General features: G+C 39.1%; 5 non-coding genes across 5 annotated transcripts; all 5 read right to left on the reverse strand.

Moving 5' to 3' along the window:
* Positions 1-14,348: 14,348 nt before the first annotated feature.
* Positions 14,349-14,422, reverse strand: TRNAI-AAU (transfer RNA isoleucine (anticodon AAU)). Its single transcript has one exon. It is a non-coding gene; the product is annotated as a tRNA-Ile (tRNA).
* A 1,651-nt stretch (positions 14,423-16,073) lies between these two features.
* On the reverse strand, positions 16,074-16,147 carry TRNAI-AAU (transfer RNA isoleucine (anticodon AAU)). The gene has a single exon. It is a non-coding gene; the product is annotated as a tRNA-Ile (tRNA).
* Positions 16,148-16,936: 789 nt separating this feature from the next.
* TRNAI-AAU (transfer RNA isoleucine (anticodon AAU)) lies at positions 16,937-17,010 on the reverse strand. Its single transcript has one exon. It is a non-coding gene; the product is annotated as a tRNA-Ile (tRNA).
* Positions 17,011-17,798: 788 nt separating this feature from the next.
* Positions 17,799-17,872, reverse strand: TRNAI-AAU (transfer RNA isoleucine (anticodon AAU)). Its single transcript has one exon. It is a non-coding gene; the product is annotated as a tRNA-Ile (tRNA).
* Positions 17,873-22,113: 4,241 nt separating this feature from the next.
* Positions 22,114-22,187, reverse strand: TRNAI-AAU (transfer RNA isoleucine (anticodon AAU)). The gene has a single exon. It is a non-coding gene; the product is annotated as a tRNA-Ile (tRNA).
* Between the last annotated feature and the right edge of the window lie 1,372 nt (positions 22,188-23,559).

Here is a 23,559-nt window from a genome sequence, read left to right on the forward strand (position 1 = left end):
CCCAAACCCCGCACAACTTACCACATCTGCCGTCGCAGACGTCACTGGCCCCGGGAAATTCCCCAGGAGGGGGCTGTAACCCCTCCTACACAGGAAGGGGCCTTGACCGCCTTTCCTTTTCTTTCGGCGACCCATCCTTAGAAGGGACCGCCTCCCCGTTGAGGGGCCAATGGCCACCTCTCCCGAGCGCTCCCATCCGTGTTGGGTGACGCCCACTCATAGGGATCTTCCAATTAGTGCTCACCGATCATGACCTTACCGCCACAGGCCGGATAGTTGACCGGCTATCCGGACCCCCCACAAAGCTCCTACCTAAAGGTCATGTTTTAACGTTTTTAACCATGCTAAGAAGTCTCCTATGAGTAACTCATTCCCCACCCGAGACAAATGCACACCATCCCCCAAATACATACTGTCATCATTAATACAGCCATGCGAAATAGAATGCAATGTCCTGGAACGGAACAACCTACTCACTTTGTTATTAAGCTTTCTCACAGAGTGATTCAAAGCAGGAACAGAAATAGCCCCTCGCCACACCTTTCGTGGGATCATATGGGACCACGCAATTGTGCACCCCGGAACTCTCCTCGCCAACCAACTTACAGTGGAAAGCATTGCCTCCAGGAGAAGTCGTCTACCGGTGGTGACCAAATCATTGCCCCCTAGATGTACTATGACTATAGACGGCGGTGACCTCGTCCGCCCTAACAAACCCTCGAAAAATGCTTGAAACTGGTCAATACAGAGACCGCCTCTTCCGTAGAAGGACACACTGTACCCGTATTCCCCAGCTACGTGAATCATGTCACCTGCTTTGAATACGTCCGCGGCACGCCTCACGTATGAGTGGCCCACGACCCACACCTCCTTTTTCACAGCCGGTGATGTCTGACCGCTGGCCCGGTGTTGGGTCGACTGCATAGTCCGCCCCGCCTCGTAGGCTTGCGCAACTGAAAACCAAACAAAAACAAGAAGCGTGAGTACATCATTACAGCTTCACAACATGTGCAACCGCACATACCTTTTATAACAGTTCGAGGACCAACGCCCCACACGTTTAACTTGTTCGACATTCAGACCCCTGGCTGTAGCCTCTGTAGCAGCCCCTATCCTAAAGGAATGGGTCCCAAACTCGCCCGGGTTCAAGCCCGCAGCGGCGATTGACATCGCAAGCACCCGCTGAAACTGAAATTTCGTCAGTGGGGTGGCGTCCGCGTGTCTCAACAAGGTCCCCCCCCATGATGCCACCCTTCGTGCTAGGTAGTCTTCTAAACACTGTACCGGACACATGGAGGACCCGGGAATCCTGCGTATGATTATGCAGTCACCCATCCCACCTTGATCGGTCTTGGACCTGACAAAGGAGACAGTCATTGTCACTCCTCTGATCTGAACGTGTTCCTGGCACAAACCCCCTGTCACATCCTGTTTGTTCCTTGCCACCAGTTCGCTCACCCGCATCGCTCCGTGAAATGCCAGCGTAAAAGCGGCTCGGAACAAAACCGTCTCAAACTGAGATGAACATGTGGCAGGGAGTGTGGCCAACAACTGGGCCAACCTATCCAAACCTATCGGGCGCCTCTCATCTACTCTGCGACCCTCAAGGCGTTGCCACCCACGCAGCGCTTTCTGTACAACGAAAGACGCTGTCGGGTCCTGGATACTATGAGCCCTGGCAACAAAGGAAATGGCAGCACGATGCCTCTGGGCCGTAGCCACCGATTTCCCAGCCCCACCTAAGGACATCAGAAAATTCACTACCCATTCCTCGTGGCCCCAAAGCCCCTCTCTATCAGTCCCCAAAAAGGCTAAATAGGACCGAAACGCCCCTTCATATGCCTTCCTCGTCCTTGGTGCTAGGCTCTCTCCCACGAGGTGACGAAGTTCGGGGCACCGAGAGACCAGAGAGCTTCGGGAAAGGGTGCCGGCTCTGGGTCCGCTGTGGGAAGGAAACCCGAGAAAGCCTGCATATGAAAACGAGACAGTGCATCAGCCGCCTGATTCATTACCCCCGGGACATGTTTTGCTCTGAATAGCACATTCAGTTGCATACACAGTAGAACAATTTCTTTGAGCAGTCTTAAAATCAGTTTACATCGTGCTGCCTGGCTATTGATGCACTCGACCACGGTCATATTGTCAGACCAAAATACCACAGAGTGATCTTTGAACCCTTCGGGCCAGGTTCTCAGGGCCACCAAAATGGGGAAAAGTTCCAGGAAAGCAATATTACTTGTCAGTCCAGTGTCATGCCACCATGCCGGCCACCTTTGTGCCGACCATTTTGTGCCGAAGATGGCACCAAAACCTATGCTACCTGCCGAATCTGTCCATAGCCCCAGTTCTTCAGAGGACACGGCCGGTTTGTTCCAGATGACTCGACCATTAAAATCCGCCAGAAATGCCAACCAAATGCGCATGTCCTGGCGGACCTCAGCCGATAGTCTCGTGCGATGATGACCCTCCTTTAGGCCGACCATAGCTTGGGCAATTGAACGGGAAAAAGGGCGGGCCATCGGTATAACCCTCAGGGCAAAATTCAACTGTCCCACCAACTGCTGTAATTGATGCAGCGTAATTTTAGATTGATTTATACACATTTGCAGGGCTGCCCTGAACTTCCACACTTTGTCAGCTGGTAAACGAAAACAACCCTCATTGGAGTCTAACTCGATCCCCAGAAACTCGAGGCAAGTCGCAGGACCCACCGTCTTACCTGGTGCCAATGGCACACCAAACTGCTTCATTAACACACAAAATTCGGCCAAGGCCTGGCCACATTCGAGATCCCCGGCTGCCCCAAGGAACAGAAAATCATCAAGGTAATGCATTACATGTTGGAAACCCGTCCTCTTTGTGAAGACCCATTGTAGAAAACTACTGAATTTCTCGAAATAGGCACAATATATAGAGCACCCCATCGGCATACACCTATCCATGTAATAATGACCCTGAAACATGAAACCCAGGAGACGCTGGTCGTCTGGGTGTACCGGGAGCAATCGGAACGCTGACTCGATATCTGACTTCGCCATCAGCGCCCCGGGCCCCAGGCGATTCAAAATGGCTACGGCCTCATCGAAGGATGCGTACCGCACCGAACACACTTCTGGGTCTATTGCATCGTTTACAGAAAGACCACGTGGAGCTGATAAATTATGAATCAGTCGGAACTCACCCGGGTCCTTCTTGGGGACCACCCCTAAAGGAGAACAAACAAAACCCTGCACCGGGGGTACACTAAACGGGCCAGCAACCCGACCTCGAGTAACCTCTTTCCGGATCTTATCCTGTACCACGGTCGTATGCTGCAGGACCGAAAGTTGATTTTCACACTTCTCCACACCCTGAAAGTCCCCTACCGGGATGCGGAAACCATACGAAAACCCGTTCCGCAGCACCCCAGCAGAAGTACGATCCGGGTATTCACTGAGCCAGGGAATCATCGCCAAGGTATCAATCGGGGTAGGTAAAGGCGCCCCTCGGACTATGTTAGACCTGTTTGGCGCCTCCTCTACCCCCGTTATCACCCGTTTTGGCTCTGCACGTGGACTCAGGATGGGACGACCCTCACCCGCTACATTCGTGTTTAAATTTACACGATCCCTGGGGCCTAGTACATTTTCCTCTGTTGAAATTCCAGCAGAACCCCCTTTTCCCTGTATTGCCGGCAGGTCTCGAGTAATCGTCGGTACCCGTACCTGATCGAAAGGGCGTCCCCGCATATTGGCGGGAGGATTCGCCAACATTACTCCCTACCAATGGTATCTTCAACATTCCTGTCTCCTTCATTTTATCCCATGTCAAAAAATCATAACAATCCCAGGTTAAGCTTTTATTATGCTCTTTAGCCTTTCTAAAAAGATTATCGTAGCAGAACCAATGGTTACCCGGGTGTGACGTCGAGTACCCCATGATTCGCGACTGATAGGTCGGCAACTCGGAAAGCAACTCGGGCCTACGTTCCCCCAAGATCGACGTAAAAATCCCCCATGCTTTGCCCCAATTGCCAATATTCTCATTCACTTTAAAGGCGGCCATTTTTGCGCGCCAAACACCCGGATGCATGAGGTCTTTCTGGCCCTTAACGTGCTCCACCTCATAATGATCAACAAGCAACGAGAAGATGTTCACATATTCCCCCGCCCAAATCTTCTCTTTAATTGCCAAAGGCACATGTTGACCCAACCTTTCTCTACGAGAGGGTGCTGACTCGTCCCTCGCAATCGGCAATGGCCGCTTACCTGCACCGGACACTGCCTCTGCGGTCGTAATCGTCCCTGGTGACTTGTCAACTACTGCAGCCGGCGCGGACACCTTGGCTGCATCCCGTTTCTCGCGCAATTGCTTCATCAGCGCCTGCGCGTCGACAGCCGTGGCGCCCTCACTACTTTCGCCCAACCACGCTGCAAGTTGTGCTGCCAGCTCGGGCGGCATATCTTCATTGGACACCGGGGTGACCACCACGGGAATCGGATTCCCCTCCACAGGTACTGGGGTTGGCGCTTCGAGCGGGGTACAGGGAACCGGGACGTCTCCCCCAGCTGGTCCCCTCCTTGGCCTCTTGGCTCTCCCTCCTGGGGCTGCTCCAGCCGAAGGACGTTCCGGCCCCCCTTCCCCCTCTCTCTCCGCCACCCGCTTCTTCAGCTCGGTCATCTCCTTCATGAGGACCCGAAGCATCTGTTCAGTCGTCATTCTCTTTCCGCCTTTCTTGGGCATTTCTCCGACAGAGTATCTGTAAGACAAAAGAAAGATTACAACGCTCAAAATTGGCTCTTCGTTCCGTCTCGAGCTCACGTGCAGCGAGGAGGTGCAGCTTCAGAGCACAGGAACAAGAGGATGCCTTCTGGTCTTGCGTCCCCTTTTATCCGTCTTCAGGGCGGGCGTAAACCCGCCCCTGCCTGCCCGGAGGGCGTGGCCAGCCGCGTCAGTGTCTAGGCCAGCCCACTCTAGGGCGGGAAAAAGCGCGCCCCGGCTACGCCGCTTCGGGCATACCAGCCGAGACTCGCCTCCCGCCCAAGATGGCTTCCCGGGGGGATCGTGGTACTCTGCCATACGTGCGGGGGGACCGAGTGGTCGCCCCTTTCCATTCATCACCTATATGCAATTGATTCATTTAATCATTCTATCAGCTTCCCCTCAAAGGAAATATAGAGATACACATGATACAGAAGAAAATACATCTATTTTCAACATTAAAGGAGCATCAAGTATTGGCTAGGAGATTGATTGAAAGTATGTCCTTGGCATTTTTTACTTTATGCTCTAAAGACTAAACTAATAGGCTCAATAAATATATAGCATACCATTGAAGAAATAGCAGATGATGAAGTTCTATCGATTGTTAACCAGGGATAGTTGGAAAGCTTATATTCAGCTGTTTACATTCATACTATCTTTATATTTCATCTACAAGACAAAACAAAAATGACCTCAATAAATTGCAATAAATAAGAGTTTAAGTTACTTGGCGTTAGAACTTAGAACCATTAATAGATATTCCAGGAGCTTTCAGAATAATAATTAATTCTACAACTATATCAAATGTATTTATCCAATCCTTCAAGCAGTGTTTGATCCAAGGTGATAAACAGTCAAAAATGAGACACAAGAAAAATTAACCTTTTTTCAAACAATAAAACTTGGCCTGTACAGGGATCGAACCTGTGACCTTGGCGTTATTAGCACCACGCTCTAACCATCTGAGCTAACAGGCAATTTTGCACAATTTCCTGGAAGTCCAGCATATGAAGAAGTGCTAATGATAGTTAACCCGGGAGATTTGGAAAGCTTAATTTCAGAGGTTTACCATGAAGTTATAAATATATAATATCAACATGAAGAAACTAATATGACTTTAAAAAAATTACAATACAAAAGAGATGTTCATACTTAGTGTTAGAACTTAGAACCATTAATGTTTTTCCATGTGTTTTAGCAATAAATAACAATTCATCACCTATATGCAATTGATTCATTTATTCATTCTATCAGCTTCCCCTCAAAGGAAATATAGAGATACACATGATACAGAAGAAAATACATCTATTTTCAACATTAAAGGAGCATCAAGTATTGGCTTGGAGACTGATTGAAAATATGTCCTTGCTATTTTTAACTTTTTGCTCTAAAGACTAAACTAATAGGCTCAATAAATATATAGCATACCATTGAAGAAATAGCAGATGATGAAGTGCTATCGATTGTTAACCCGGGATAGTTGGAAAGCTTATATTCAGCTGTTTCCATTCATACTATCTTTATATTTCATCAACAAGACAAAACAAAAATGACCTCAATAAATTGCAATAAATAGAAGATTTAGTTACTTGGCGTTAGAACTTAGAACCATTAATAGATATTCCAGGAGCTTTCAGAATAATAATTAATTCTACAACTATATCAAATGTATTCATCCAATCCTTCAAGCAGCGTTTGATCCAAGGTGATAAACAGTCAAGAATGAAACACAAGAAAAATTACTCTTTTTTCAAACAGTTAAACTTGGCCTGTACAGGGATCGAACCTGTGACCTTGGCGTTATTAGCACCACGCTCTAACCATCTGAGCTAACAAGTCATTTTGCCCAAATTCCTGGAAGTCCAGCATGTGAAGAACTGCTAATGAAAGTTAAACCGGGAGATTTGGATAGCTGAATTTCAGAGGTTTACCATGAAATTATAAATATATAATATCAACATGAAGAAACTAATATGACTTTAAAAAAATTGCAATACAAAAGAGATTTTCATACTTAGTGTTAGAACTTAGAACCATTAATGTTTTTCCATGTGTTTTAGCAATAAATAACAATTCATCACCTATATGCAATTGATTCATTTAATCATTCTATCAGCTTCCCCTCAAAGGAAATATAGAGATACACATGATACAGAAGAAAATACATCTATTTTCAACATTAAAGGAGCATCAAGTATTGGCTAGGAGATTGATTGAAAGTATGTCCTTGGCATTTTTAACTTTATGCTCTAAAGACTAAACTAATAGGCTCAATAAATATATAGCATACCATTGAAGAAATAGCAGATGATGAAGTTCTATCGATTGTTAACCCGGGATAGTTGGAAAGCTTATATTCAGCTGTTTACATTCATACTATCTTTATATTTCATCAACAAGACAAAACAAAAATGACCTCAATAAATTGCAATAAATAAGAGTTTAAGTTACTTGGCGTTAGAACTTAGAACCATTAATAGATATTCCAGGAGCTTTCAGAATAATAATTAATTCTACAACTATATCAAATGTATTTATCCAATCCTTCAAGCAGTGTTTGATCCAAGGTGATAAACAGTCAAAAATTAGACACAAGAAAAATTAATCTTTTTACAAACAATTAAACTCTGCCTGTACAGGGATTGAACCTGTGACCTTGGCGTTATTAGCACCACGCTCTAACCATCTGAGCTAACAGGCCGTTTAGCACAAATTCCTGGAAGTCCAGCATATGAAGAAGTGCTAATGATAGTTAACCCGGGAGATTTGGAAAGCTTAATTTCAGAGGTTTACCATGAAGTTATACTTATATAATATCAACATGAAGAAACTAATATGACTCTAAAAAAATTACAATACAAAAGAGATTTTCATACTTAGTGTTAGAACTTAGAACCATTAATGTTTTTTTCCATGTGTTTTAGCAATAAATAACAATTCATCACCTATATGCAATTGATTCATCTAATCATTCTATCAGCATCCCCTCAAAGGAAATATAGACATACACATGATACAGAAGAAAATACATCTATTTTTAACATTAAAGAAGCATCAAGTATTGGCTTGGAGACTGATTGAAGGTATGTCCTTGGCATTTTTAACTTTATGCTCTAAAGACTAAACTAATAGGCTCAATAAATATATAGCATACCATTGAAGAAATAGCAGATGATGAAGTGCTATTGATTGTTAACCCGGGATAGTTGGAAAGCTTATATTCAGCTGTTTACATTCATACTATCTTTATATTTCATCAACAAGACAAAACAAAAATGACCTCAATAAATTGCAATAAATAGAAGATTTAGTTACTTGGCGTTAGAACTTAGAACCATTAATAGATATTCCAGGAGCTTTCAGAATAATAATTAATTCTACAACTATATCAAATGTATTCATCCAATCCTTCAAGCAGGGTTTGATCCAAGGTGATAAACAGTCAAAAATTAGACACAAGAAAAATTAATCTTTTTACAAACAATTAAACTCGGCCTGTACAGGGATTGAACCTGTGACCTTGGCGTTATTAGCACCACGCTCTAACCATCTGAGCTAACAGGCCGTTTTGCACAAATTCCTGGAAGTCCAGCATATGAAGAAGTGCTAATGATAGTTAACCCGGGAGATTTGGAAAGCTTAATTTCAGAGGTTTACCATGAAGTTATACTTATATAATATCAACATGAAGAAACTAATATGACTCTAAAAAAATGACAATACAAAAGAGATTTTCATACTTAGTGTTAGAACTTAGAACCATTAATGTTTTTTCCATGTGATTTAGCAATAAATAACAATTCATCACCTATATGCAATTGATTCATTTAATCATTCTATCAGCTTCCCCTCAAAGGAAATATAGAGATACACATGATACAGAAGAAAATACATCTATTTTCAACATTAAAGGAGCATCAAGTATTGGCTTGGAGACTGATTGAAAGTATGTCCTTGGCATTTTTACCTTTATGCTCTAAAGACTAAACTAATAGGCTCACTAAATATATAGCATGCTATTGAAGAAATAGCAGATGATGAAGTGCTACTGATTGTTAACCCGGGATAATTGGAAAGCTTATATTCAGCTGTTTACATTCATACTATCTTTATATTTCATCAACAAGACAAAACAAAAATGACCTCAATAAATTGCAATAAATAAGAGATTAAGTTACTTGGCGTTAGAACTTAGAACCATTAATAGATATTCCAGGAGCTTTCAGAATAATAATTAATTCTACAACTATATCAAATGTATTTATCCAATCCTTCAAGCAGTGTTTGATCCAAGGTGATAAACAGTCAAAAATGAGACACAAGAAAAATTAATCTTTTTTCAAACAATTAAACTTGGCCTGTACAGGGATCGAACCTGTGACATTGGCGTTATTAGCACCACGCTCTAACCATCTGAGCTAACAGGCCATTTTGCACAATTTCCTGGAAGTCCAGCATATGAAGAAGTGCTAATGATAGTTAACCCGGGAGATTTGGAAAGCTTAATTTCAGAGGTTTACCATGAATTTATAAATATATATTATCAACATGAAGAAACTAATATGACTTTAAAAAAATTACAATGCAAAAGAGATGTTCATACTTAGTGTTAGAACTTAGAACCATTAATGTTTTTTCCATGTGTTTTAGCAATAAATAACAATTCATCACCTATATGCAATTGATTCATTTAATCATTCTATCAGCTTCCCCTCAAAGGAAATATAGAGATACACATGATACAGAAGAAAATACATCTATTTTCAACATTAAAGGAGCATCAAGTATTGGCTTGGAGACTGATTGAAATTATGTCCTTGGCATTTTTTAAATTTTGCTCTAAAGACTAAACTAATAGGCTCACTAAATATATAGCATACTATTGAAGAAATAGCAGATGATGAAGTGCTACTGATTGTTAACCCGGGATAGTTGGAAAGCTTATATTCAGCTGTTTACATTCATACTATCTTTATATTTCATCAACAAGACAAAACAAAAATATCCTCAATGAATTGCAATAAATAGGAGATTTGGTTACTTGGAGTTAGAACTTAGAACCATTAATAGATATTCCAGGACCTTTCAGAATAATAATTAATTCTACAACTATATCAAATGTATTCATCCAATCCTTCAAGCAGCGTTTGATCCAAGGTGATAAACAGTCAAAAATGAGACACTAGAAAAATTAATCTTTTTTCAAACAATTAAACTTGGCCTGTACAGGGATCGAACCTGAGACCTTGGCGTTATTAGCACCACGCTCTAACCATCTGAGCTAACAGGCCATTTTGCATAAACTCCTGGAAGTCCAGCATATGAAGAAGTGCTAATGATAGTTAACCCGGGAGATTTGGAAAGCTTAATTTCAGAGGTTTACCATGAACTTATAAATATATATTATCAACATGAAGAAACTAATATGACTTTAAAAAAATTACAATACAAAAGAGATTTTCATACTTAGTGTTAGAACTTAGAACCATTAATGTTTTTTCCATGTGTTTTAGCAATAAATAACAATTCATCACCTATATGCAATTGATTCATTTAATCATTCTATCAGCTTCCCCTCAAAGGAAATATAGAGATACACATAATACAGAAGAAAATACATCTATTTTCAACATTAAAGGAGCATCAAGTATTGGCTTGGAGACTGATTGAAAGTATGTCCTTGGCATTTTTACCTTTATGCTCTAAAGACTAAACTAATAGGCTCACTAAATATATAGCATGCTATTGAAGAAATAGCAGATGATGAGTTAAGCCGGTGGCAGTGGCTGATTCTATCCGCTAACGCTGGTGTTTCATTGCATGCACTGGGAGCGCTGAATCTTTAGCGTTTTTTAATTTTAGCGACGACTGCTAATTTTATTTGTCAGTGTATTACTGTGTTCTATTTTAAAAACTGCGCCTCACCTGTGGGCTGAAATCACTTGTTTGGGCACTTTGACTTAGAACTCCCGCCCCGGTCCGCCGCGTCCATCTTGGGCGTTTGTTTGCGGAGGGTGGAGGAGGAGCCCAACACATCCGGGCTCAGGGCTGCATGTTCAGCGCTCTAGTCGCCCCTACCCCTCCTATAAATGTGCAGAGGTCCGCGACCGCGCAGCGGACGCGTGCAGCGGGCGCGCCGGATGCGAGCCGAAGTCGAGCCAAAGTCCAGCCCGTCTGCGCCCGTCCGCGGCCGGACGGGGCGCGGGGCGACGACTCTTGGCCATTCTACATCCCACAAGATCCGGTACGCTAGACAGGAGCTGCTAGATCTCTGTCCCGCTGTCTCTCTACCATGTACTCATACTATGGAGGCGCTGTCCTTGCATAGTTGCCCCATATGCTCTTTCACGCCTGACGTGCAATCAACTAAGGCTGGCTCCATTATGCAGACTAAGGCGGGATTGATTAACTGCCGCTCTCTTAGCAAGCATAGTATACAGATACATCAACTACTGGAGGATGATGGCTTTGATATTATGTTTTTTACGGAGACCTGGCTAGGGGAATTCTCAGACCCTGACATCATAGAAGCCATGCCTCCTGGCTACTCCCTGTCCAGATTGGATAGGAAGGATGGCAGGGGAGGAGGAATTGCTATTGCCACTAAAACTCCCATTCAATGCTCCCTATCGCCTATTACTATTGATCATAGTGAAGCAGGATCGTTTACCATCATCATAAACCCCCAACTTTCCATTTCAGGCATTCTCATGTACAGACCTCCTGGGAGACTGTATGATTTTACATCTAGCCTGTTAGAAACCACCGCTCACCTAGCAATAAGGAAAAGCAGCTTCCTTGTGCTCGGTGATATGAATGTTCATTTCGACGACCCCCTAGATTCCGAGGCTAAGGATATCAGGTCCTCTCTCAGGTCTCTGCAGCTAGACTTGATAAACCTAGTTCCTACTCACAGACTTGGTCACCTCCTTGACCCTATCTTTGGGAACATCTCCAGAGTGCATGTTTCTCCTCCAATTCCGGTACCCTGGTCGGATCACTCCATTATTCCATTTTACTTGCAGAGATCTGAGTCTGATCCTAAAAATGACACGGTCCACCGGTACCAGCGCAGAAAATGGAAAAGCTTTTCCCAGGATACCTTTAACAAACTGCTTGCAGCAGGAGGCTCTTTAGAAGGCACTGACTGTGAAACAGCATACAGTCAGATGCAGAATCGAATCATAATGGCCCTAGACAAAACGGCTCCTATTCGCAGCATGAACAATCTCAAAAACGCCAGAAAATCCACTCCTTGGTATACGCCCGAACTCCAGGCTATTAAATCTGCTTGCAAAAAATTAGAACGCGACTGGCGTGTCAATTTCTGCCCAGTCATCAAATTACAATATAAAAAAGCGCAAAAGGAATACTATAAAAAAATTCGCACTTCCAAAGCCCTGCATTACAAGACGCGCATAGGGGAGGCAGAGAACTCCTCTAAAGAGCTTTTTAAAATTTTTAAAGAGATTTCAGTGCTCACAAATGATAATGTATCATGCAACAACTCAGTGGAAACTTGTAATAAAATTGCACAATATTTCTCTGGAAAAATCACTAATATCTATGCCAGCTTCTCTGACAACTTCACATCTGGCCATGATTTTTTGGAAAGTGCAGTTGTTAGTTCCACTGAGTCTTGCCTTCAGTGCTTTTCGGTTCCCCCTCCTGAATTACTCATAAACATCTGTAAGAGCGTCAAATCGGGTTCCCCTCGTGACCCCGCCCCCCCGAAAGTACTAAGAGAGAGCTTACAGGTACTAGAACCTTACTTTAGGCACATAATCCAACTATCTTTCTCCTCAGCTTGCCTACCGCCTGATTGGAAGAAGGCAATTGTACTACCAATTAAAAAGAAACCTAATGTAAGTCAGGACATCTTGGAAAACTTGAGACCGATCTCTCTCCTGCCATACCTGGCAAAAGTGACCGAAAAAATTGCCAATAAACAACTCATGGCTCACCTAGAAGCTAATAACTCCCTGCATAGCTCCCAGTCCGGTTTCTGGACCAACTACTCCACTGAGACCGCCCTCCTGAGAGCGACTGAAACGCTTCGGGCCGGAGCTGATGAGGGTCATACGATGGCACTTATAATGCTGGACCTCAGTGCTGCGTTTGACACTGTGGCTCATTCCATCTTGCTACGGTGTCTAAACCAGGCTGGGGTCACCAAGGCTGCACTGGGCTGGCTCAAAGCTTTCCTCATAGATCGCAGCTTTCAGGTTCAGAGAGGAAATTCCCTCTCAGACAGCATTGCCCTAGAACAGGGGGTGCCTCAGGGCTCTGCCCTGAGCCCCACCCTGTTTAACCTTTATATGGCCCAGTTGGCGGATGTGGTCCAATCGTACGGCATAAAAATAGTATCTTATGCCGACGATACCCAACTCCTCATCTCCCTATCCCAGGCACCCACCTTAGCTGCCGCAAATTTTAAAACTTGCATGCAGGAGCTTGCAGGCTGGATGGACCAACACTGCCTGAAGCTCAATGGCTCTAAAACAGAGGTTCTGGTGATTGGGGGAAACACGGCTAGTTGGAATCAGGAATGGTGGCCCCCTTGTTTAGGCCCTCTACCTTCTCCTTGTAAGGAAGCAAAGAACTTGGGTGTATGGGTCGATCCTAGACTCTCCTTTGACAGCCACGTCCAGAAGCTAGTAGGGAAATGCTTTGGGGTGTTGAAGACCCTTAACCGTACTCTGGACCTTCTTCCTTTAGAGGCCAGACGCACGATGACCCAAGCTCTAGTCACCTCCCGTATCGATTACGGTAATGTTCTACTCTTAGGGACTTCCGAGAAGAACATTAGAAAGCTGCAGGTCCTTCAGAACACGGCAGCTAGGTTAGTCCTCAGACTACCCAAAAGAGCTGCCTCAAAGCCCACCTTGGCTGCCCTTCACTGGCTCCCTATAAAAAAGAGGATCCTGTTCAAAGCGCTCCTCATATGTCACAGGATAACCTCTCAGAAAGCCCCTGAATACCTAAAGGATCTTGCTATCCCTTATGTGCCCAACAGAGCACTACGCTCCGAAGGAACTGGACTTCTGAAAGCCCCCCGGATAAACAAGGCCAGAATGGGAGGGCGCTCCTTTCGTGCGCTGGCGGCCAAAAATTGGAATTCTCTCCCTCTGAACATTAGACTTGCAGAGACAGAGACAATATTTAGGAAACTTTTAAAAACCCACCTTTTTACCCTATAGGTCTCTCACTTTTTCCTGCTGCTCACTCCACAGCGCGGGGACACGCCGGGATGGCGTCACCAGGCGCTTTATAAATTCCTTTATTATTATGAAGTGCTACTGATTGTTAACACGGGATAATTGGAAAGCTTATATTCAGCTGTTTACATTCATACTATCTTTATATTTCATCAACAAGACAAAACAAAAATGACCTCAATAAATTGCAATAAATAAGAGATTAAGTTACTTGGCGTTAGAACTTAGAACCATTAATAGATATTCCAGGAGCTTTCAGAATAATAATTATTTCTACAACTATATCAAATGTATTTATCCAATCCTTCAAGCAGTGTTTGATCCAAGGTGATAAACAGTCAAAAATGAGACACAAGAAAAATTAATCTTTTTTCAAACAATTAAACTTGGCCTGTACAGGGATCGAACCTGTGACCTTGGCGTTATTAGCACCACGCTCTAACCATCTGAGCTAACAGGCCGTTTTGCACAATTTCCTGGAAGTCCAGCATATGAAGAAGTGCTAATGATAGTTAACCCGGGAGATTTGGAAAGCTTAATTTCAGAGGTTTACCATGAAGTTATAAATATATAATATCAACATGAAGAAACTAATATGACTTTAAAAAAATTGCAATACAAAAGAGATTTTCATACTTAGTGTTAGAACTTAGAACCATTAATGTTTTTCCATGTGTTTTAGCAATAAATAACAATTCATCACCTATATGCAATTGATTCATTTAATCATTCTATCAGCTTCCCCTCAAAGGAAATATAGAGATACACATGATACAGAAGAAAATACATCTATTTTCAACATTAAAGGAGCATCAAGTATTGGCTAGGAGATTGATTGAAAGTATGTCCTTGGCATTTTTACCTTTATGCTCTAAAGACTAAACTAATAGGCTCAATAAATATATAGCATACCATTGAAGAAATAGCAGATGATGAAGTTCTATTGATTGTTAACCCAGGATAGTTGGAAAGCTTATATTCAGCTGTTTACATTCATACTATCTTTATATTTCATCAACAAGACAAAACAAAAATGACCTTAATAAATTGCAATAAATAGAAGATTTAGTTACTTGGCGTTAGAACTTAGAACCATTAATAGATATTCCAGGAGCTTTCAGAATAATAATTAATTCAACAACTATATCAAATGTATTTATCCAATCCTTCAAGCAGCGTTTGATCCAAGGTGATAAACAGTCAAGAATGAAACACAAGAAAAATTACTCTTTTTTCAAACAATTAAACATGGCCTGTACAGGGATCGAACCTGTGACCTTGGCGTTATTACCACCACGCCCTAACCATCTGAGCTAACAAGCCATTTTGCCCAAATTCCTGGAAGTCCAGCATGTGAAGAACTGCTAATGATAGTTAACTCGGGAGATTTGGATAGCTGAATTTCAGAGGTTTACCATGAAATTATAAATATATAATATCAACATGAAGAAACTAATATGACTTTAAAAAAATTACAATACAAAAGAGATTTTCATACTTAGTGTTAGAACTTAGAACCATTAATGTTTTTTCCATGTGTTTTAGCAATAAATAACAATTCATCACCTATATGCAATTGATTCATTTAATCATTCTATCAGCTTCCCCTCAAAGGAAATATAGAGATACACATGATACAGAAGAAAATACATCTATGTTCAACATTAAAGGAGCATCAAGTATTGGCTAGGAGATTGATTGAAAGTATGTCCTTGGCATTTTTAACTTTATGCTCTAAAGACTAAACTAATAGGCTCAATAAATATATAGCATACCATTGAAGAAATAGCAGATGATGAAGTTCTATCGATTGTTAACCCGGGATAGTTGGAAAGCTTATATTCAGCTGTTTACATTCATACTATCTTTATATTTCATCAACAAGACAAAACAAAAATGACCTCAATAAATTGCAATAAATAAGAGTTTAAGTTACTTGGCGTTAGAACTTAGAACCATTAATAGATATTCCAGGAGCTTTCAGAATAATAATTAATTCTACAACTATATCAAATGTATTTATCCAATCCTTCAAGCAGTGTTTGATCCAAGGTAATAAACAGTCAAAAATGAGACACAAGAAAAATTTATCTTTTTTCAAACAATTAAACTTGGCCTGTACAGGGATCGAACCTGTGACCTTGGCGTTATTAGCACCACGCTCTAACCATCTGAGCTAACAGGCCGTTTTGCACAATTTCCTGGAAGTCCAGCATATGAAGAAGTGATAATGATAGTTAACCTGGGAGATTTGGAAAGCTTAATTTCAGAGGTTTACCATGAAGTTATAAATATATAATATCAACATGAAGAAACTAATATGACTTTAAAAAAATTACAATACAAAAGAGATGTTCATACTTAGTGTTAGAACTTAGAACCATTAATGTTTTTTCCATGTGTTTTAGCAATAAATAACAATTCATCACCTATATGCAATTGATTCATTTAATCATTCTATCAGCTTCCCCTCAAAGGAAATATAGAGATACACATGATACAGAAGAAAATACATCTATTTTCAACATTAAAGGAGCATCAAGTATTGGCTTGGAGACTGATTGAAAATATGTCCTTGCTATTTTTAACTTTTTGCTCTAAAGACAAAACTAATAGGCTCACTAAATATATAGCATACTATTGAAGAAATAGCAGATGATTAAGTGCTGCTGATTGTTAACCCGGGATAGTTGGAAAGCTTATATTCAGCTGTTTACATTCATACTATCTTTATATTTCATCAACAAGACAAAACAAAAATGACCTCAATGAATTGCAATAAAGAAGAGATTTAGTTACTTGGAGTTAGAACTTAGAACCATTAATAGATATTCCAGGAGCTTTCAGAATAATAATTAATTCTACAACTATATCAAATGTATTCATCCAATCCTTCAAGCAGTGTTTGATCCAAGGTGATAAACAGTCAAAAATGAGACACAAGAAAAATTAATCTTTTTTCAAACAATTAAACTTGGCCTGTACAGGGATCGAACCTGTGACCTTGGCGTTATTAGCACCACGCTCTTACCATCTGAGCTAACAGGCCGTTTTGCACAATTTCCTGGAAGTCCAGCATATGAAGAAGTGCTAATGATAGTTAACCCGGGAGATTTGGAAAGCTTAATTTCAGAGGTTTACCATGAAGTTATAAATATATAATATCAACATGAAGAAACTAATATGACTTTAAAAAAATTACAATACAAAAGAGATGTTCATACTTAGTGTTAGAACTTAGAACCATTAATGTTTTTTCCATGTGTTTTAGCAATAAATAACAATTCATCACCTATATGCAATTGATTCATTTAATCATTCTATCAGCTTCCCCTCAAAGGAAATATAGAGATACACATGATACAGAAGAAAATACATCTATTTTCAACATTAAAGGAGCATCAAGTATTGGCTAGGAGATTGATTGAAAGTATGTCCTTGGCATTTTTAACTTTATGCTCTAAAGACTAAACTAATAGGCTCAATAAATATATAGCATACCATTGAAGAAATAGCAGATGATGAAGTTCTATCGATTGTTAACCCAGGATAGTTGGAAAGCTTATATTCAGCTGGTTACATTCATACTATCTTTATATTTCATCTACAAGACAAAACAAAAATGACCTCAATAAATTGCAATAAATAAGAGTTTAAGTTACTTGGCGTTAGAACTTAGAACCATTAATAGATATTCCAGGAGCTTTCAGAATAATAATTAATTCTACAACTATATCAAATGTATTTATCCAATCCTTCAAGCAGTGTTTGATCCAAGGTGATAAACAGTCAAAATGAGACACAAGAAAAATTAATCTTTTTTCAAACAATTAAACTTGGCCTGTACAGGGATCGAACCTGTGACCTTGGCGTTATTAGCACCACGCTCTAACCATCTGAGCTAACAGGCCGTTTTGCACAATTTCCTGGAAGTCCAGCATATGAAGAAGTGCTAATGATAGTTAACCCAGGAGATTTGGAAAGCTTAATTTCAGAGGTTTACCATGAAGTTATAAATATATAATATCAACATGAAGAAACTAATATGACTTTAAAAAAATTACAATACAAAAGAGATGTTCATACTTAGTGTTAGAACTTAGAACCATTAATGTTTTTTCCATGTGTTTTAGCAATAAATAACAATTCATCACCTATATGCAATTGATTCATTTAATCATTCTCTCAGCTTCCCCTCAAAGGAAATATAGAGATACACATGATACAGAAGAAAATACATCTATTTTCAACATTAAAGGAGCATCAAGTATTGGCTAGGAGATTGATTGAAAGTATGTCCTTGGCATTTTTAACTTTATGCTCTAAAGACTAAACTAATAGGCTCAATAAATATATAGCATACCATTGAAGAAATAGCAGATGATGAAGTTCTATCGATGGTTAACCAGGGATAGTTGGAAAGCTTATATTCAGCTGTTTACATTCATACTATCTTTATATTTCATCTACAAGACAAAACAAAAATGACCTCAATAAATTGCAATAAATAAGAGTTTAAGTTACTTGGCGTTAGAACTTAGAACCATTAATAGATATTCCAGGAGCTTTCAGAATAATAATTAATTCTGCAACTATATCAAATGTATTTATCCAATCCTTCAAGCAGTGTTTGATCCAAGGCGATAAACAGTCAAAAATGAGACACAAGAAAAATTAACCTTTTTTCAAACAATAAAACTAGGCCTGTACAGGGATCGAACCTGTGACCTTGGCGTTATTAGCACCACGCTCTAACCATCTGAGCTAACAGGCAGTTTTGCACAATTTCCTGGAAGTCCAGCATATGAAGAAGTGCTAATGATAGTTAACCCGGGAGATTTGGAAAGCTTAATTTCAGAGGTTTACCATGAAGTTATAAATATATAATATCTACATGAAGAAACTAATATGACTTTAAAAAAATTACAATACAAAAGAGATGTTCATACTTAGTGTTAGAACTTAGAACCATTAATGTTTTTTCCATGTGTTTTAGCAATAAATAACAATTCATCACCTATATGCAATTGATTCATTTATTCATTCTATCAGCTTCCCCTCAAAGGAAATATAGAGATACACATGATACAGAAGAAAATACATCTATTTTCAACATTAAAGGAGCATCAAGTATTGGCTTGGAGACTGATTGAAAATATGTCCTTGCTATTTTTAACTTTTTGCTCTAAAGACTAAACTAATAGGCTCAATAAATATATAGCATACCATTGAAGAAATAGCAGATGATGAAGTGCTATCGATTGTTAACCCGGGATAGTTGGAAAGCTTATATTCAGCTGTTTCCATTCATACTATCTTTATATTTCATCAACAAGACAAAACAAAAATGACCTCAATAAATTGCAATAAATAGAAGATTTAGTTACTTGGCGTTAGAACTTAGAACCATTAATAGATATTCCAGGAGCTTTCAGAATAATAATTAATTCTACAACTATATCAAATGTATTCATCCAATCCTTCAAGCAGCGTTTGATCCAAGGTGATAAACAGTCAAGAATGAAACACAAGAAAAATTACTCTTTTTTCAAACAATTAAACTTGGCCTGTACAGGGATCGAACCTGTGACCTTGGCGTTATTAGCACCAGGCTCTAACCATCTGAGCTAACAAGTCATTTTGCCCAAATTCCTGGAAGTCCAGCATGTGAAGAACTGCTAATGAAAGTTAACCCGGGAGATTTGGATAGCTGAATTTCAGAGGTTTACCATGAAATTATAAATATATAATATCAACATGAAGAAACTAATATGACTTTAAAAAAATTGCAATACAAAAGAGATTTTCATACTTAGTGTTAGAACTTAGAACCATTAATGTTTTTCCATGTGTTTTAGCAATAAATAACAATTCATCACCTATATGCAATTGATTCATTTAATCATTCTATCAGCTTCCCCTCAAAGGAAATATAGAGATACACATGATACAGAAGAAAATACATCTATTTTCAACATTAAAGGAGCATCAAGTATTGGCTAGGAGATTGATTGAAAGTATGTCCTTGGCATTTTTAACTTTATGCTCTAAAGACTAAACTTATAGGCTCAATAAATATATAGCATACCATTGAAGAAATAGCAGATGATGAAGTTCTATCGATTGTTAACCCGGGATAGTTGGAAAGCTTATATTCAGCTGTTTACATTCATACTATCTTTATATTTCATCAACAAGACAAAACAAAAATGACCTCAATAAATTGCAATAAATAAGAGTTTAAGTTACTTGGCGTTAGAACTTAGAACCATTAATAGATATTCCAGGAGCTTTCAGAATAATAATTAATTCTACAACTATATCAAATGTATTTATCCAATCCTTCAAGCAGTGTTTGATCCAAGGTGATAAACAGTCAAAAATTAGACACAAGAAAAATTAATCTTTTTACAAACAATTAAACTCGGCCTGTACAGGGATTGAACCTGTGACCTTGGCGTTATTAGCACCACGCTCTAACCATCTGAGCTAACAGGCCGTTTAGTACAAATTCCTGGAAGTCCAGCATATGAAGAAGTGCTAATGATAGTTAACCCGGGAGATTTGGAAAGCTTAATTTCAGAGGTTTACCATGAAGTTATACTTATATAATATCAACATGAAGAAACTAATATGACTCTAAAAAAATTACAATACAAAAGAGATTTTCATACTTAGTGTTAGAACTTAGAACCATTAATGTTTTTTTCCATGTGTTTTAGCAATAAATAACAATTCATCACCTATATGCAATTGATTCATCTAATCATTCTATCAGCTTCCCCTCAAAGGAAATATAGACATACACATGATACAGAAGAAAATACATCTATTTTTAACATTAAAGGAGCATCAAGTATTGGCTTGGAGACTGATTGAAGGTATGTCCTTGGCATTTTTAACTTTATGCTCTAAAGACTAAACTAATAGGCTCAATAAATATATAGCATACCATTGAAGAAATAGCAGATGATGAAGTGCTATCGATTGTTAACCCGGGATAGTTGGAAAGCTTATATTCAGCTGTTTACATTCATACTATCTTTATATTTCATCAACAAGACAAAACAAAAATGACCTCAATAAATTGCAATAAATAAGAGATTTAGTTACTTGGCGTTAGAACTTAGAACCATTAATAGATATTTCAGGAGCTTTCAGAATAATAATTAATTCTACAACTATATCAAATGTATTCATCCAATCCTCCAAGCAGCGTTTGATCCAAGGTGATGAACAGTCAAAAATGAGACACAAGAAAAATTAATCTTTTTTCAAACAATTAAACTTGGCCTGTACAGGGATCAAACCTGTGACCTTGGCGTTATTAGCACCACGCTCTAACCATCTGAGCTAACAGGCCATTTTGCGCAATTTCCTGGAAGTCCAGCATATGAAGAAGTGCTAATGATAGTTAACCCGGGAGATTTGGAAAGCTTAATTTCAGAGGTTTACCATGAAGTTATAAATATATATTATCAACATGAAGAAACTAATATGACTTTAAAAAAATTACAATACAAAAGAGATGTTCATACTTAGTGTTAGAACTTAGAACCATTAATGTTTTTTCCATGTGTTTTAGCAATAAATAACAATTCATCACCTATATGCAATTGATTCATTTAATCATTCTATCAGCTTCCCCTCAAAGGAAATATAGAGATACACATGATACAGAAGAAAATACATCTATTTTCAACATTAAAGGAGCATCAAGTATTGGCTTGGAGACTGATTGAAAGTATGTCCTTGGCATTTTTACCTTTATGCTCTAAAGACTAAACTAATAGGCTCACTAAATATATAGCATGCTATTGAAGAAATAGCAGATGATGAAGTGCTACTGATTGTTAACCCGGGATAATTGGAAAGCTTATATTCAGCTGTTTACATTCATACTATCTTTATATTTCATCAACAAGACAAAACAAAAATGACCTCAATAAATTGCAATAAATAAGAGATTAAGTTACTTGGCGTTAGAACTTAGAACCATTAATAGATATTCCAGGAGCTTTCAGAATAATAATTAATTCTACAACTATATCAAATGTATTTATCCAATCCTTCAAGCAGTGTTTGATCCAAGGTGATAAACAGTCAAAAATGAGACACAAGAAAAATTAATCTTTTTTCAAACAATTAAACTTGGCCTGTACAGGGATCGAACCTGTGACCTTGGCGTTATTAGCACCACGCTCTAACCATCTGAGCTAACAGGCCATTTTGCACAATTTCCTGGAAGTCCAGCATATGAAGAAGTGCTAATGATAGTTAACCCAAGAGATTTGGAAAGCTTAATTTCAGAGGTTTACCATGAAGTTATAAATATATATTATCAACATGAAGAAACTAATATGACTTTAAAAAAATTACAATACAAAAGAGATGTTCATACTTAGTGTTGGAACTTAGAACCATTATTGTTTTTTCCATGTGTTTTAGCAATAAATAACAATTCATCACCTATATGCAATTGATTCATTTAATCATTCTATCAGCTTCCCCTCAAAGGAAATATAGAGATACACATGATACAGAAGAAAATACATCTATTTTCAACATTAAAGGAGCATCAAGTATTGGCTAGGAGTTTGATTGAAAGTATGTCCTTGGCATTTTTAACTTTATGCTCTAAAGACTAAACTAATAGGCTCAATAAATATATAGCATACCATTGAAGAAATAGCAGATGATGAAGTTCTATCGATTGTTAACCCGGGATAGTTGGAAAGCTTATATTCAGCTGTTTACATTCATACTATCTTTATATTTCATCTAAAAGACAAAACAAAAATTACCTCAATAAATTGCAATAAATAAGAGTTTAAGTTACTTGGCGTTAGAACTTAGAACCATTAATAGATATTCCAGGAGCTTTCAGAATAATAATTAATTCTACAACTATATCAAATGTATTTATCCAATCCTTCAAGCAGTGTTTGATCCAAGGTGATAAACAGTCAAAAATGAGACACAAGAAAAATTAATCTTTTTTCAAACAATTAAACTTGGCCTGTACAGGGATCGAACCTGTGACATTGGCGTTATTAGCACCACGCTCTAACCATCTGAGCTAACAGGCCATTTTGCACAATTTCCTGGAAGTCCAGCATATGAAGAAGTGCTAATGATAGTTAACCCGGGAGATTTGGAAAGCTTAATTTCAGAGGTTTACCATGAACTTATAAATATATATTATCAACATGAAGAAACTAATATGACTTTAAAAAAATTACAATGCAAAAGAGATGTTCATACTTAGTGTTAGAACTTAGAACCATTAATGTTTTTTCCATGTGTTTTAGCAATAAATAACAATTCATCACCTATATGCAATTGATTCATTTAATCATTCTATCAGCTTCCCCTCAAAGGAAATATAGAGATACACATGATACAGAAGAAAATACATCTATTTTCAACATTAAAGGAGCATCAAGTATTGGCTTGGAGACTGATTGAAATTATGTCCTTGGCATTTTTAAAATTTTGCTCTAAAGACTAAACTAATAGGCTCACTAAATATATAGCATACTATTGAAGAAATAGCAGATGATGAAGTGCTACTGATTGTTAACCCGGGATAGTTGGA

This window comes from Lissotriton vulgaris, chromosome 12 (genome assembly GCF_964263255.1).
Source record: "Lissotriton vulgaris chromosome 12, aLisVul1.2, whole genome shotgun sequence".
In the NCBI taxonomy this organism is placed as follows: domain Eukaryota; kingdom Metazoa; phylum Chordata; class Amphibia; order Caudata; family Salamandridae; genus Lissotriton; species Lissotriton vulgaris.